We start from the raw sequence: 14,282 nt of genomic DNA, 5'->3' as shown, positions 1-14,282 counted from the left end.
GGAGCTTTATCAGGCCACGCTAGTACTGTTCTCAGCCTACCCAACTGTGAATGTTTGACTATTTGTTCCTTACTGATATCCTATTATATTTTTATAATAAAGGCCACCTTTGCTAATATTTGCCTTGTTATCAGCTATGTACATCTGTTACCTTCTTTGTTTGCCTTTCTCCTGGTAAATTTGTATAGCATTCCCCTGCGAAAGCACAGTGTGCTCCAGCAGTGAGCTTGCAGAGCGCACTAGGACCTCGACCTGTCCTAGAGGATCACCATGGGCTCCTCATTCTCCCCCTGCAGCCCAGAGATACTTCCTTCATGATTTTTCCATGCCAAATGAACATAATAATGAAACTCTAACTGCAACAGAGTACTCCTTTTAATAGTGTACCATAGGCATGCATTTGTTTGATGGCACAAAGCCTACACTGAAGGACCATAGGGCGTGGAAAGACATATAGCTGGTATGTCTCAACCATACTGTCTACAAGGAAGGCTTCCTAATAGATGCTATTCCACACCCAGCTTTTCTCTGAAAAGGAAATAGCTGGTTCATTCCAAAGAAAACCCTAAGAGTATGTTTACATTGCATTATATTAGTTACTGGGAGCCTGGGACCTGGGAAAGTGATAGGTAATTAGGTTATCTGATATGGATACAAGGAGGGCATAGCTGTCTCCAGATTCATCATGATAATTTGTTTCCAAGTCTGTTATGATTCTGGTCTTCAGCCTGTAAAGATCAAAACACAAGATTTTCACACCAGCTTCAGTGGGACCACGCTCTGGTTCTAGCATATTTTGGGATAAGTTGCAGAATTCAGTATGCTGGGAGAGAAGGGGGAAAAGTGTGGAGTTATAATAGCTACAGACAAAAATCTAAGAAACTAATTCTGTTAAACCCTTTAGAATATTCTGCAAAAATTAAAGAATGCAAATCACTGCCAGTGCTGTACATTCATGTAGCAAAATGTGGCTGTATTAGCTACATTCAGAGTAGTGAATCATCTAATCACAAGACGAGAGCGGAAGTATTTAAAAAAAGCTCTAAATTCAGGCTGTCCTTGAAAGCATCAGAATATATATTAGAGACAGATGATCCAATTCAGGAAAATTTTAAAAAAATGTTTTCAGTTTGGAGAGTCGCTAAAGATTTGAAAAACTTCATTAAGGTTCTAAAATATATTGAAAAGTAGCATTTAATTTCAACTGCGGGGGAGCTCCACTTACTGTTGGTATGTGGCCCTTAACTGGCAAAGGGATTGGCAAAAGAAAACTCTCTCTTGTGATCCATCCAAATCTGCTGCATCAGGAAAATCAGATAACATAGTTGCGTGTGTCAATTTTCCCACCAGTTAGAATTAGTTGTTGCTAACAGAGCTCCAGTTACTCCTACAAGAAAATATTTGCTTTCTTTAAAGAAGAACGAATATTTATGTCAACCATTATTTTCTTCTCGATGGTCTGATTCAATAGCTCCCATTGAGAAGGCAGCTTATATTTTGATAAAGCACAAATTTCTTGGCCAATCTCCACATGTAGTAGGTCAGGGAAGTTCTTAAGCATGTGCCTAAGTACTTCTGTTAAAGAAGGATACCTTTCTAAATCAGAGCATGCAAGAGCAAAAGGAAGGAAGGTGCTGAGTGCTTCTGCAAACCTGGGCGGCCTGGCGTGGGCTCAGCAAAGTCCCAAAGCACGTGTTCACATCCAGACTTGTTCAGCGGTCCAGTCCTATTCATTCAAAGACCTAAGCACACAGAAAGGGACGAACTTGACTACGTGTTAACAGTTAAGAATTTAATTAAGCGGCTTACTGAGGCCAAGCCTTAATCAGATGTCTAAATGGGCCGTGGTCAATCCTGTGGAGGGAGGAAAAAAAAAGAAATTATTGGCATGCTGCCTTTGTCTTTTCTGCTTGGTCCAAAGACATTTACCAGAAAAAAAATCTGCTGTAGTGTCACCCATAGTTAATCCAACACAGCATTAGGACTCCACGTTAAGATACATCAACACAGGTAAGGAGGCATGCCTGCAGCAGTCTCGTCCCTGCTTCATGCACCGCCCCGTGGGAAATGCCCACAGTTCCCCCTGTCCCCGTGCACCCTGTACCCATGCAACACAGAGCGATGCAGGCCCTTTCTCACCGAGCCTGTCTGTGGTATTGAGGCAGGGGCAGACAGCCGGTGAAACGCGGCAGGCGAACGGAGCAGATCTTCTGTTCCAGCTTTTCCATTTAGCAGAGCTTTGTGGGAGCCAAGCGTTTTCAAAAAATCCAGTTCGAACTTCAGTTCTCAGTTCATAAGGAGAGCCACCACACCTATGGAAAGGGCTGAGCATTACGAGAATTCTCGTAAGCAGCTGACCTGATTGTAGGATGAATGTTTACAGAAGCCCTTGGCTGTGAATCAGCAGATGTACTCCATATACAGGGTGAACAAGAGTCTTGAAATGTCCGGTAGTTACGGATTCTTAAGGCCTTTTTTATGTTTTTATTAGTATTATCTCAGCTTCCTTCACGTCTGCTTGAAACTGTCAAATTTGATGTTGCTACAGGTTTCTCTGATGTCCTGTCAAATTTCCAGGCAAATAAATCTCATTCCGCTGATGTCTGTAAAGTTCTGCTTTAGACCGGAGATCTTTCAAAGAGCTCTGTCTTCAATAAAAAGGGGTAGAAGTGGAACTACTAATTTAGTTGCTTTAAAAGGCATGTATTTTCATGCACATTAAATCCATCTGTTTCTGAAATATATGCCTCTTTTCAGTGTGTAATTTGATAAAACCCAGAAGAAAGCCTTGGAGCTCCAAACTTGAAGCAGAAAGTGAGAAAGAGTGAGCAAGACCAAAAGCATAACATGACTGAGAACTTTACAAAAGGAAGAAAACAAACGTACTTTTAGATTGCAAAAACATTAACGATCCACACAGAGGATCTTGACACAAACTGTCCACAAATGGTTAAACTTCCAGGAAAAAAGAAGTTTAATCCCTAGGTCTGCAGCCTGGACTACAGGCATCGATAGACTCCCGTACTCAAATGGATGAAAGCTACGTTCTCTTCTCGAATGTTTCTGTATCTATATTAAAAAAATAAATTCACCTTTACAATGAGACTTAGAGTCTCTGCTTTAAGCATGGTACGTGTGTGCAGGGTAGTGCTAAGGCTATATGCAGCATTTTCAGATTCATCTTTATATCAGGGAGCGTTTATTGCAATGCACTACAAAAATACGGTATCCATTTCACAAAGTTGAAAAAGTTGTCAGATCTCAATAGCAGCATTACATGAGCAGAAGTATTGTCAGATGTGATTGAACTTAGATCCCTGTGTCACTTCCCTGCTTTTGAATGTTTTGCCTTCTAACAATCTCATTTAATATGCACTGAGTGTCACGATCCTAAATCACTTTGGCAGTCGTTTTGAAAGCTTTGCTATGTCCCCCAATCCTTTTCTGCAGAGTACTGAAATCATTAACCGTGGCCACAATGTGACCAAGCAGGATTGTGTTATAGGTCAGTTTTTTGCTATAAATTATTCCGCAGATGCAGACAACTGAAACCCAAAATGATGATATCTAATTAAAATATAGTAGCCTAAACTTCACTTTAAAGGCTGACCTGACTTTGCAGACATTTCTTTTGCTGTTTTCAGCAGAAAGTGAAGGTCTGCACATAAAAATAGCAAATCTTCAAAGTGCACCAAGCAGGAGCCTGTAATTCACAATTTATATTACTTGGAAGTTGTGCTGTGGTTTCATAATTTTTCTATATATGGGCCACAATTAGGGCTAAATATAAAACCAACAATATAGTTTTTATAGTGCATTTTTTCTTCATAGCTGAGAAAAAAAAACAACTTTCTTTTCTTATATTGCTTCACACAAACAGGAAAAAAATTTCAAGGATACCTCTAAGTTTAATTCAAGTGGCTTGTTTGGTTGCTCTTGAGCAAAAATATGTGCAGGGAGGGAAGACGAATATAAACATTTGGGTACTGGAACATGTATGTTGGACCATCACAATGTGAGCACTTGGCATCCTGCTCCCTGCAGCTGCTGCTTGGTTTCCTTGTGCAACTTGGTGTTCGTTTGTTTTTCTTACTTGCCCTTTCTGCAAGGAACTCATCTTCTTGCTTTAGCGACCCTTTCAGAGCTTTTCTCTCCCTCCCAGCGGCATTGAAGGCATCCTCCCGCTCCCACCATGGCACATGGACTCTTGAAATCACCTTTGCGGACATATTACCTCTGGCACGTCAGGTACTTTGGCAGAAAAAAAAAATTCCTGCAGGGAAACAGGTTAAGAGATGAATCCATGTGAGTTGCTCTTGGGAACGCTGACATCAATACGCATTGACACAAAAGCTCTTAATATCACTATGACCACAGGGGAAATTTAAAAGGGGAATTGATACATACGGCCGTCGTAGCAGCATAACTGTATCAGTAGGGGGCCGGGAAAATGAAAAGGGACATTTTACTTAAGCAGTTGAGTCAGAAAGAAGCCTTGGATACATACCAGGAAAAGTGCATCCTTCACTGATAAAGAGGTATTTTGCCTCCTAAAGTAGCATCAGCCATGCTAGCTTATGTTCGTTGGTGCTGTCCCGTCAGCTGGCAGCCCTAACAGTGTTGGCAGTTATTTGAACAAGGTCAAATCCCTGCTGTAAATAAGATTTGGTCCTTTCAGGTTACGTCAGTCACCGATGTGGTCTGCAGGGAGCGCAGAGCCCATGTCCTGCTCCCTAACAAATATGTCTCTGCAGGTTCTCTACGGGTAGAAGTCATGATATGAAGTTTTTAAGGTAAAGGGTGGCATTTCTGTGGGTGTTCTGCCATCAGACACTTCAGTACATTTCACGCGTAACCCGTAACACAGTCTGACCTCGGCTGTAGCCTGCTGATGTCGATTAAGGGATTGCTCCAACACCTTTACTGTTTCCACGACAACAGACCGCAGAACACCACAAACAGAAAGGTCTGTGAAGTAACAAGTTTTCAGTTCCCAGGAAAGGGCCTGCAAACACAGCAAGAAAACTCACACCTGCCCTAGCAAGGCAACTGTAGAAATAAATCACTCATTTCATCATTCCTTTAATGCCTGTTATGCGGCCACAAAACAAAGACCCCATTTTAGGTCGCATGTTTCCACTTCAGCTGCAATTCGTTTGTAACAAACACTTCCCTGATGCCATGAGACTGCTTGACTCTAGGGACTAAGTTAACTCTAGAGCTAAGTTAAAAAATGTATTTTGCTCCTGAATAAGTGTGTCATTTTCTGTCCTCCTTTTATTGCCCAGCCTGGATTCTCAGAAAAAGGGCAGGTAATGCATTTTCCTATGGAGCTGATGTTAGGCATGAGTACAAGAGAAGCAGGGGAAAAAAACCTCACCACGATGAAAAGATGCATCACAGCCTTTATCTAAAGGGAAAGCATGGATGGGTGTAATAAATAAACAACACACTTGGCCAGCTAGTGGAAAACTAACTCGCTCCCTACTTCTCCCCTTCAGAGTGGGCACACACACACACACATGTAAATCCTACCGAGTGACATTAAAACCCCGTAGAATTTTCTATACTCGATTCGTTTGGGAGATGTAATTCTGACTGATAGACTAATTCAGCTTGAGGTAGGCAGGATGGCAGAAGAGAGCGGGGAGAACATCGCCAGGGTAAAACCAGTTCAAACGACAGTCTTAACACTAACACAAGCCCAAAGCAAGTGGAGCGGGGTAATTTTACAGCAGGGCAGCAGCTGGTCCTTAATAGCATTTCCACCCCTCCAACAGTAAAGATAACCGAATCCTATTCCTCTTGCAGCTAGACAGAAGAACTGGACCTCTGAAAGAGCCAACCCAAAAATACAGTTACAAGGATTTACATTCTATCACACTCTTCAAATCCATTTGCAGCCGGTGAAGTTTTTATCCTGTAAAATTGATGCTTACAATACTTGTACTGTAAAGTATACTCTTTACCTTTGAGGACTGTGGTAGATTCCTTTAAAACGATTACAGATCAGGTCCTGTGGGAGGCACATTTACTACACGTGCATTTCCAGCTTTCCAATAAAAATAGAGTTTATTACTTAGCCCATGAAGGTTACATCTCAGAGAATTACTGTGTAAAATCTGCTGTTCAGGCAATGCAAAAAATTTGAGATAAAAGTAATCCTATATTGATACCGAATTCTACCACAAGTTCAATTCCCATTAAAAATCACTGACCACTGGACTGGTAGAGGAAACTAGCACTCAGCTTCTTCATTTGGAAACTGAATGACTGTGGAGTCCTCCAAAGAAGATATATACTCAAATTAAGAGTTGCAGGGGGCTGTGCTTTTGGTCCATTAATCCACAGGAAGAAGCTGCAGGTTAGCTCCTCCTAACATAACCCCTCTTCAGACATGGCAGAGATCAGACAAACAGTTTTGGCGTATGCAGCTCTGGTCAGTACCCATGGGATCTGCACACATGGTGCACCCAGAGCACTTCCTTCAGGAGTCATCGTAAAAGATTGTTCTACATGTAAAATAAAAGAGAGACGGCATTAGAGATGTTTATCTCAAAATCTAGCTATCAAGGGGAAGTATTAAACTTTGTATTTCTCCCACATCAAAACAAATTTGTTGTTAGCATCTTGGATCCTCATGGTAACAGAGCATATCCTGACTCCACTGCATCGGTGTTCTCCCAGCTTTTTCAGGAGTGTGTAAAAATGCCTTATTCTACATTTTATAGCAAATAGCTCATGATGGGTCTGTCTTCTAAAGTCTCAGATTGTGGAATCAAGCAGTTCTGAAGGAATCACATCTCACTACCCTCTTATCTGTTCCCAAAAAGTGGTAGCCCTCCTGGTTAACAAGCAAGTCTCATCTCTGAGGCAACCTAGAGCTTCAAAACACAATGTTCCCTCCTTTCCCCATGTCACCTTTCTCCACTTCCTAGGCAGAGGAGCATCCAGAGCTTTCTCCACCAGCAGAGATACCACCACTTCTAGCAAGGGACATTGAGTCATACGGTAAAAGCTTGTCCTCAGTTCTGCCACTAACATGACGTGCAGCTCACCTTTGTAAGCCTTTGTAAGTCCTTTGATGCAAAGACCATCTTGATGCACCTCCATAAAATATCCCAAATCCCAATCTTCATTTCTGTCTCCCACTGCTATTGTAACCCTGATTATATTGCCCTGATTATCCAGAAGCAAGTCACTTCTTTTTCTACTTTTACTTGCAAAGGAAAGAAACCGCCTGACAAGTATTCTTTTTCATCCAGACGCAAATCAAAGTTGGCTCTACATTTCAAAATATGTAAATATAGGCAGAGAATTGCTTACATATCATATCTTTTGCTAACTCTGAAAGAATAATCATTTTCCAAGTTTGCAAAGTAAGTTAAACCATATGATTTTTTTTCCTTCCTTGCCAAAAGCCTAAACCCCTTCAGTCCACTCGAAGAGAAAAGAAAAAGCAGATAAAAACCAAAACGGCCCACAGTTCCTCCATCTATACCCATCAAGCATTTCTGATCATCTGGAGCTGCTGCTTTTAAACTTTCCCATCTCAATCATTTTCTCTGTACTCCCATGTTGGTTGCAAGATTTTTCCACACCACTTTCACAATGTGAAAGCACAAGGATGTGCTTTCTTAGAACTGCTTGCAAAGCAGCATGCCAGGAAGTTATGGTTGTAAAGCCACCTCTATACATGTAAAATCTCTTCTTTGGCCATCAGATGTCACAAAGACAAACTCAAACATGGAACAGCTATCATCTTGAGCGAGGACGGTTCCCAGAGAAAAGCTTTTTTTCCTCAATGCCTCAAGCATTCTCTGTGAGCAAGTGGGATCACAGATCACGCTTGCAATAAATAGGACATGTGGGGAATCTCAAGAGGGGAGAAAAAGCTTTATATCATAGAGAACGTTACCCCTGTGGTGTAAACATGGGTATGGGAACACTTTTCAAGTGAAGAATTTACAACCCCATATTTATGAGAGAGTGTTACATTGCTTTGAATGTATTCTGTCTGAAAAATCATCTAAGATGATAAACTCATGCTCAGCAAGGTTATTCACTCTTTCTCTGTCATAACAATAAACTCTTGCGAGCCTACCATTTAGCATGGCTTTTTCAGTACTTGCACAGTACCCAAGCACTTCTATACTCACCTGCTCGCACAAACTTTACCTGCCAACCTGTCTGGAATTCATTTTTCCTCTAAGTGGTTCCTTGCTACAGGAGTTGTAAAATATCCAAGGTAGGGAGCATCTTTTTGTTCTACATTTCTAAAGTACCAACACAATACAGATTACAATTGTCAACCAACTTTGTGACTATAAAATATAAAATATCCAGAACCTCTGTCATGCATAAGAGGTAAGTGTCTTGAAAAGGAAATGGTAGCATGCAGAGAATGATAAAGGTTATAGATGTTGAAAAGGTGCAGGTGTCAAAACCCAGTCTTCTTCCTGTCATGAGAAATACCCAACATGCATCCCATGCTGATAAAAATAATGGTTCATAAAAATAATGAATTCCTTGTTATTTGAACTGAACAGCATGCCTGTGTTGGCTTTACAGGAATGCTGGGAGGATAATAACCCCAAAGATCACACAATGTTCAGATATCATAATAAAGACGGCCTTGGAGAAGTGTCAGAAAGACAGAGGGGTGTTTAGCATGCTGTACATCATGCATGAAATCAGAGAAGGAGCAGAGTGTCATAAGGACTTAGGCAGGTTCCTCCTCCTCCCTGCTCCTTCCCAGGCTGCACACTGCTGGTCTGAACTGGAAAAGCTAGAAATAAAAACAGAATGAGCTCCCAGAAGGAGAAACACTGCAGAGTCGTTTCTCCAAGCACAGCCCCATTCACAGCACCTGCTGTCCTGCACAGCTTTTGGCAGGCAGTCGGGCAAAAGGAAAGCAAAATCAGAAACAAAAAAATCCTTGAAATCAGTGAGCCAATTAATCACAGAACACTTTCTCTGGTTCTTTCGTACCATGTGTTCTTCCTTCACCACCCCTTCCCCTTGAAGCACTTTGTAAAGCAATTTAATTAAGAGATGACAGGGGCTTCAGATTAAGCCAAGTCAAGCAAAGGCAGCACAGACTCTGTTTAAACTCTGAATAGCTTACAGGAAATGTTTAAAAAGAATAATAATAGTTAAAAGAGAGAGAGAGATATATGAATTCCAGATAACAGCAGCACTCCTATGCCATTGCAGTAAAATTAATAAATTACCCAATGTCCCCTCCAAACATAGTGTTTTGAGATCCAAACAGTACCTTGGAATAAGGTTTCCACTATCAGCAACAGGCAGCACAACCAAGAGAGCTTTGCTTATGTGAGATCATATGAGTTGCAAGTCCCCAAGTGCAAAACGTCATTTATAGATACACAAGAGCAGCTGCGGTACCTGCTTCCATGCAATGCCAGGGGACCCTGGGCACTTGACAATGAATAATGAGGATAAAGCAGGACACTGAGACAAGACGACTTCATTTGGCCCTCACTACATGTAGGCTAGATTGCGGGAAACTAATCTGCCTCTAAAAGCCCAAGGTCCAGGTCCAGACTGTCACTGACCTGCTCTATTTCTTTCCCTTGTTTATGTCTCCCTTTCCTTTCTAGTCTTTCCTATCTCATCTATTCAGATGAAGCTCTATAAGCAGATAGGATTTACAATTTTAGCACAGCATGGTCTATACCTCTGCTTTGAGCATCTGTCAGTTTAATGAGGAATAAAATCAAGTCAGTGGTAGTACCAAAGCAGTACTTAGAGATCTCAAACATCCCGGCTCACCCTAAAGTACTCCTTTTCATTTAAGGTATCTATAAAACAAAGCTGATCTGTACTATCGTGTGTACAAAACTAATTGATCTGTACCGTCCAACTGAGCAACCTGAGGGTTTGACAGGGGGGATGATTATTTATGCGTCAAAGCTACAGGACATGGTCCATATGGACTGCTGTAGGGAAGAGCGATAAATCAAAACTTCCACTCGCAGCAGAGCAAGACAGCAGTATTAGAAGTATACCCACATTGCAGCTAAGATAAAGTTATGCCACTGTCCTTGTGAACACTTCTGAATCATCTGCAAACAATGGAAGTACTAATCTGAATGAATTTTCACAGCACATACTGCTTTCAAAAGAAGTGCTCTGAGACCAGTTCCACTTGTTTCAAATTTTATCAGAGGGCAGCATGACATTTCAAATCCCTATGAAGCATCTATCTGCAATTAACTACTGATTTATAGCCTCATTCAAGAGTTTCCTATTTACTGTTCTTCTATACAGATTTCCCCTACCATCACCTTTCCACAAAACCTTTCGTATTCTCTTTTGTTACATTTCTTTGCCCATGTTGTATCACAATGTAACTGTCAAGTCACCAAGAGCTTTGAACTTTGGTTTGTTCAACAAAGAAAGAAAGGGGAGAAACAAAAAGGCTGCACTTCTTTTTGAAGAACAAACTTTCTCCAACCAAAAAGAGATAAAATAGGCTTACATAAAGGAAAACACTATTGGAGTTTATTGATGCGGAAGGTAAGTTCTATAAACAGATCTTCCTCCCAAAATGTTAGGCAATTACCTGGCAAAATGAGAAAAAAACTACCCGAAGGCAACACTTAATGAACTTAATAAGTGCACTGACTGGAAGATGCTCAGGACCAGTTTTATTACATATGCATAGAAGTACCCTTTTAGGCCACCATAAGCTTGCCAATGGCCATACCACACAAGATGGACATCTCCCTGATTCTTCATACCACAGTTACACCTGGCAGGCCTAATATATGACCAGAGCCCCGAGACAGATTGCATGAATATGGTGGGAAAGCATCCTTGCTTCACAAATCACTTGCTGTTCCAGAGGCAGCTGGCAGAACTGGGGATACAAAAAGGTTCCTGCAAGTCTTAGAAAAATAGATCAGGCCAATGAATCACTCACACAGCTGTCTAAGCATAAGAGGCTTTTCTTGAAGCACTGTAGAAAGCACGCCCACATCATTCAAAGACAATGAGACAAGAATTCTTTCCTGGACCTGTATTTGGTAGCCAGCAAAGTGTTCCACACCTGACCCAACCACAAGGCATGACAGGAGATGTCAGGAGGTTCTACTCTTCCACAGAGTCTCTACCTTGGCACGAACATGCAACTAAGCCCCCGCTGTGGGTGGTTTTGCATGTGCGAAGTCAAGCCAGGGAGGAATGTGAGAGTGATTCAATTCACATTGTCGTGGTCTGGGCAGGAGGCCAGTTTTTCCCTCTCTGTTGCGTTTCATCAAGACACGTCCAGCCCGCTATTTTGTTTAAGTAGCAATGCCAGGGCGAAGCTGACAGCACATGCCAGCACTTGTCTCTGGCGCTGCCTAGCTGTGCTTCGTGGCTCGGGGAGCCAAATGGCAGGCAGACCACGTTACTTAGTCTTTCAGGACCTGACACCCATCTGACATGGCAGGGGTGGACCCATTGCACTCAGACCCCTTCTTCCCTGGGGTGGGGTGACTCCTCCTTTGAGCTAAATTCCCAGGAAATGTGGTGGGGCTCGGGCATGGCAGGACAGTTTGGGTCAGTACCCTGGCCAGCTCAGCCCTTCCCCAGGAGCCCACCTGCTCCGCTCTCCTGCAGACCCCTGCACACCCCTCACAGCCCTCCACGGCGCTGCCGTCACCCAGAAGCAGCAGCCAGCCCCAGGCACCCAACACCTTTGCTCTTCAGCTCCAGGGAAGCCAGTCATCCCATGCAGAAGTGGCACGCCCTGTCGGGCCACTGGATAAGCACCACTCTGCTCCCAGCACCTCAGGCTTCATCTGGCCATGACAGAAGTTCCTTCAATGCTGAACCAAAAGGACCTTGAGTCACTCTGCTCCTTCGGTGCCTTGCAGATCATGCTTATCCCCCTTCAGGGCACCTCCCTTTTCGGCTCCGCAGGGGAATGGCCACAGGTAACCTGCGGTGATATTCGTGTCCCCTTTCAGGATGTGTCACTTAACCCCAGTGCAGCTTTAAACACTGGTTAGATCTTTATTGTAGCTGTACATTCCCTGTCTCTTCCACGACATCCTCTATGCACGTGACATGGCAGATACAGTTGAGTAACGTTTTTTTCTGCATGGGTAGCGGTAGTTCTTGAGGAAGGTCTCACAGAAAAAGCAGGAGCAGAAAGAGTCACAGCAACTCCTGTGCAAGGTACTCTGCTGCTAGAATAACAGGCAGACACCTCAACATAAAGCAATGAAAGCTGACGAGATAAAGCAAGACCTGCCTGCCTGAATACAAAGCTAGGTGCATTTTGAGGACATTATTTCAAGGCAGCAAGAGGCAGCATGAGCATTCGTTAAAAAATTCACTGTTATTGTACCTAAATCCTCCTTTTACGTACGCTCAGAAAGACAAGAGGAAAACCATTTAACAGCACTATCACAAGCAGTGAGCAGAAGTGATCAAGCATTTTCCATCCAGATTCCACCGACGCTCCCCAGAAGAAGATTTTTTTGAATGGAGTGACCTTTTCCTCATAGTTCTAGGGAGAAAACTTAATTTGGTATTTCTTTGTCATTCATTCCACACACTTTTCCCTTAGGTACGTTACTGGGAAAGGAAGGAGAAGTTTGCAAAGAATGGAATTAAGGGGACGCATACAAGAAATAATGACATATTTTAGATTTTCCCCAAACTAATGCAAGTTTACCCCCTACCGTTTCTTTTAAAAAGTTGGGGGAGAGAAGCGATAAAAAATTGGGAGAGAAGAAAATTAAGTAAATACTTTGGGACAGCAGTTGCCTTTTTATTAGGCACTTTCTGTACTACTATCAGAAAGAGAAATCAGTCTCACCCAGCGCATTCACTAACAATGAGCAAGTGAAGGAAATCTGAGGTTCGTCAGCACAGAAGATAAATATTCTCAACCCAGCTTAAGTAAGAGAGCAGTTTCGGCAGCTAGAGTATTTCAGGAGCTTAGGTGCACAGTTTTCTTTGACAGCAGCATTAGGGCTCTTAACTCTAATCACCTTCTGAAAAATAGGCAAAGAGAAAAAAACCTAAGCATCCTAAACATCCATACAGAGATCCATAGGTTGATGTGCTCTCTTTTCTACAGAGAGTTTTACAAATCTCATCCATTTTCTTTGCCTCAGATGGTTGGATATTTTGATTTAGAGTTCAGAAAAAATAATATAAGGAGAAAGCACCAGTAAAATAGGAGCTGACTGAGGAATATACCCTGGATCCCAGAGAACCCTGGAGGATTGCTGAAAAGGCCAAAGCAGGAGAAAAGATGAGTTAGAACTACACTGAAAAGAGATCCATCAGCCAGAGACATTTTTATTTTTGTAGTAAGCATAAGAAAGTTCAATAAAATCTGGGTTAGAGGTGGACAACCAGAAATACTTAAGCAGAAATGCTTATGTACCTCTGTCACCATCACCACCTCCATTACAACCCTACTTCTAAAGTCCCTGCAGCTCTGATGGTTATTGAGTTGATATTGTTTAGTTTAGAGGATTTGTATCTAATGGAGAACATGACTTCTGGTAAAAGATGCAGACCTGGGGGTGAGGAGGAGGGAGGAATAAATGAATCTCTCCACCCTTTACAGTAGCAGCCTCAGCTCCAATGGAGCCAGGCAGCTGGACTAGAAAATTACAATTGCCCAGGGTCTGTAGTTCTGTACAAGGACCATCAGTCACACACAGCAGCAGTGACTGGGTAGGCCACACAGCTCCCATCCTGTGTTATTATTAAACTAAGAGAAGGAGTGAGGAAAGGAAAGGAAAGGGAAGCTTTGAATTAAAGTCATGACACACAAGAAATTCATAATGTGAAGAAGAACTGTACGGGAGATCTCCAGTAATGTAGTAGCAGCATCACTTTACCGTGACTGGACATTTATCCGTAGCCCACTCTAGCTTGCTAACACACAGAAACACATCCAGCTGACATAAAGACACCCAGTATTTATAAACCACTTGTTCCAAAAAATGATTTTTTCATTGTTTATTTTTAATTGAGAAAAAAAGTGAAGCAGAATGGATGATAAGCAGGCATTTATCTTTCACTTTCGAGCTTCCCCCTACATTGGCAGAGCTTGTTCTGATCCCTTTCAGTACAGCTGTCACATTTATCTCTCTGTTCAGCTGTGTCCAGACTCCTTTGAAAGAGTAAGGAGCCAACAGAACAATAAAGTCAACTAGTAACATTTAGAACTCAAAAAGCTGAAGTTGTTTCCAAACAGAGAAAGTACAGAAGATCTCAAACTGTGGCATTAAATGTGAAAATGCAGG

The sequence above is a fragment of the Struthio camelus genome, chromosome Z (genome assembly GCF_040807025.1).
Source record: "Struthio camelus isolate bStrCam1 chromosome Z, bStrCam1.hap1, whole genome shotgun sequence".
Taxonomy (NCBI): Eukaryota; Metazoa; Chordata; class Aves; order Struthioniformes; family Struthionidae; genus Struthio; species Struthio camelus.
The sequence above is the reverse complement of the archived record's forward strand: the minus strand, read 5'-3'. Positions refer to the sequence as shown.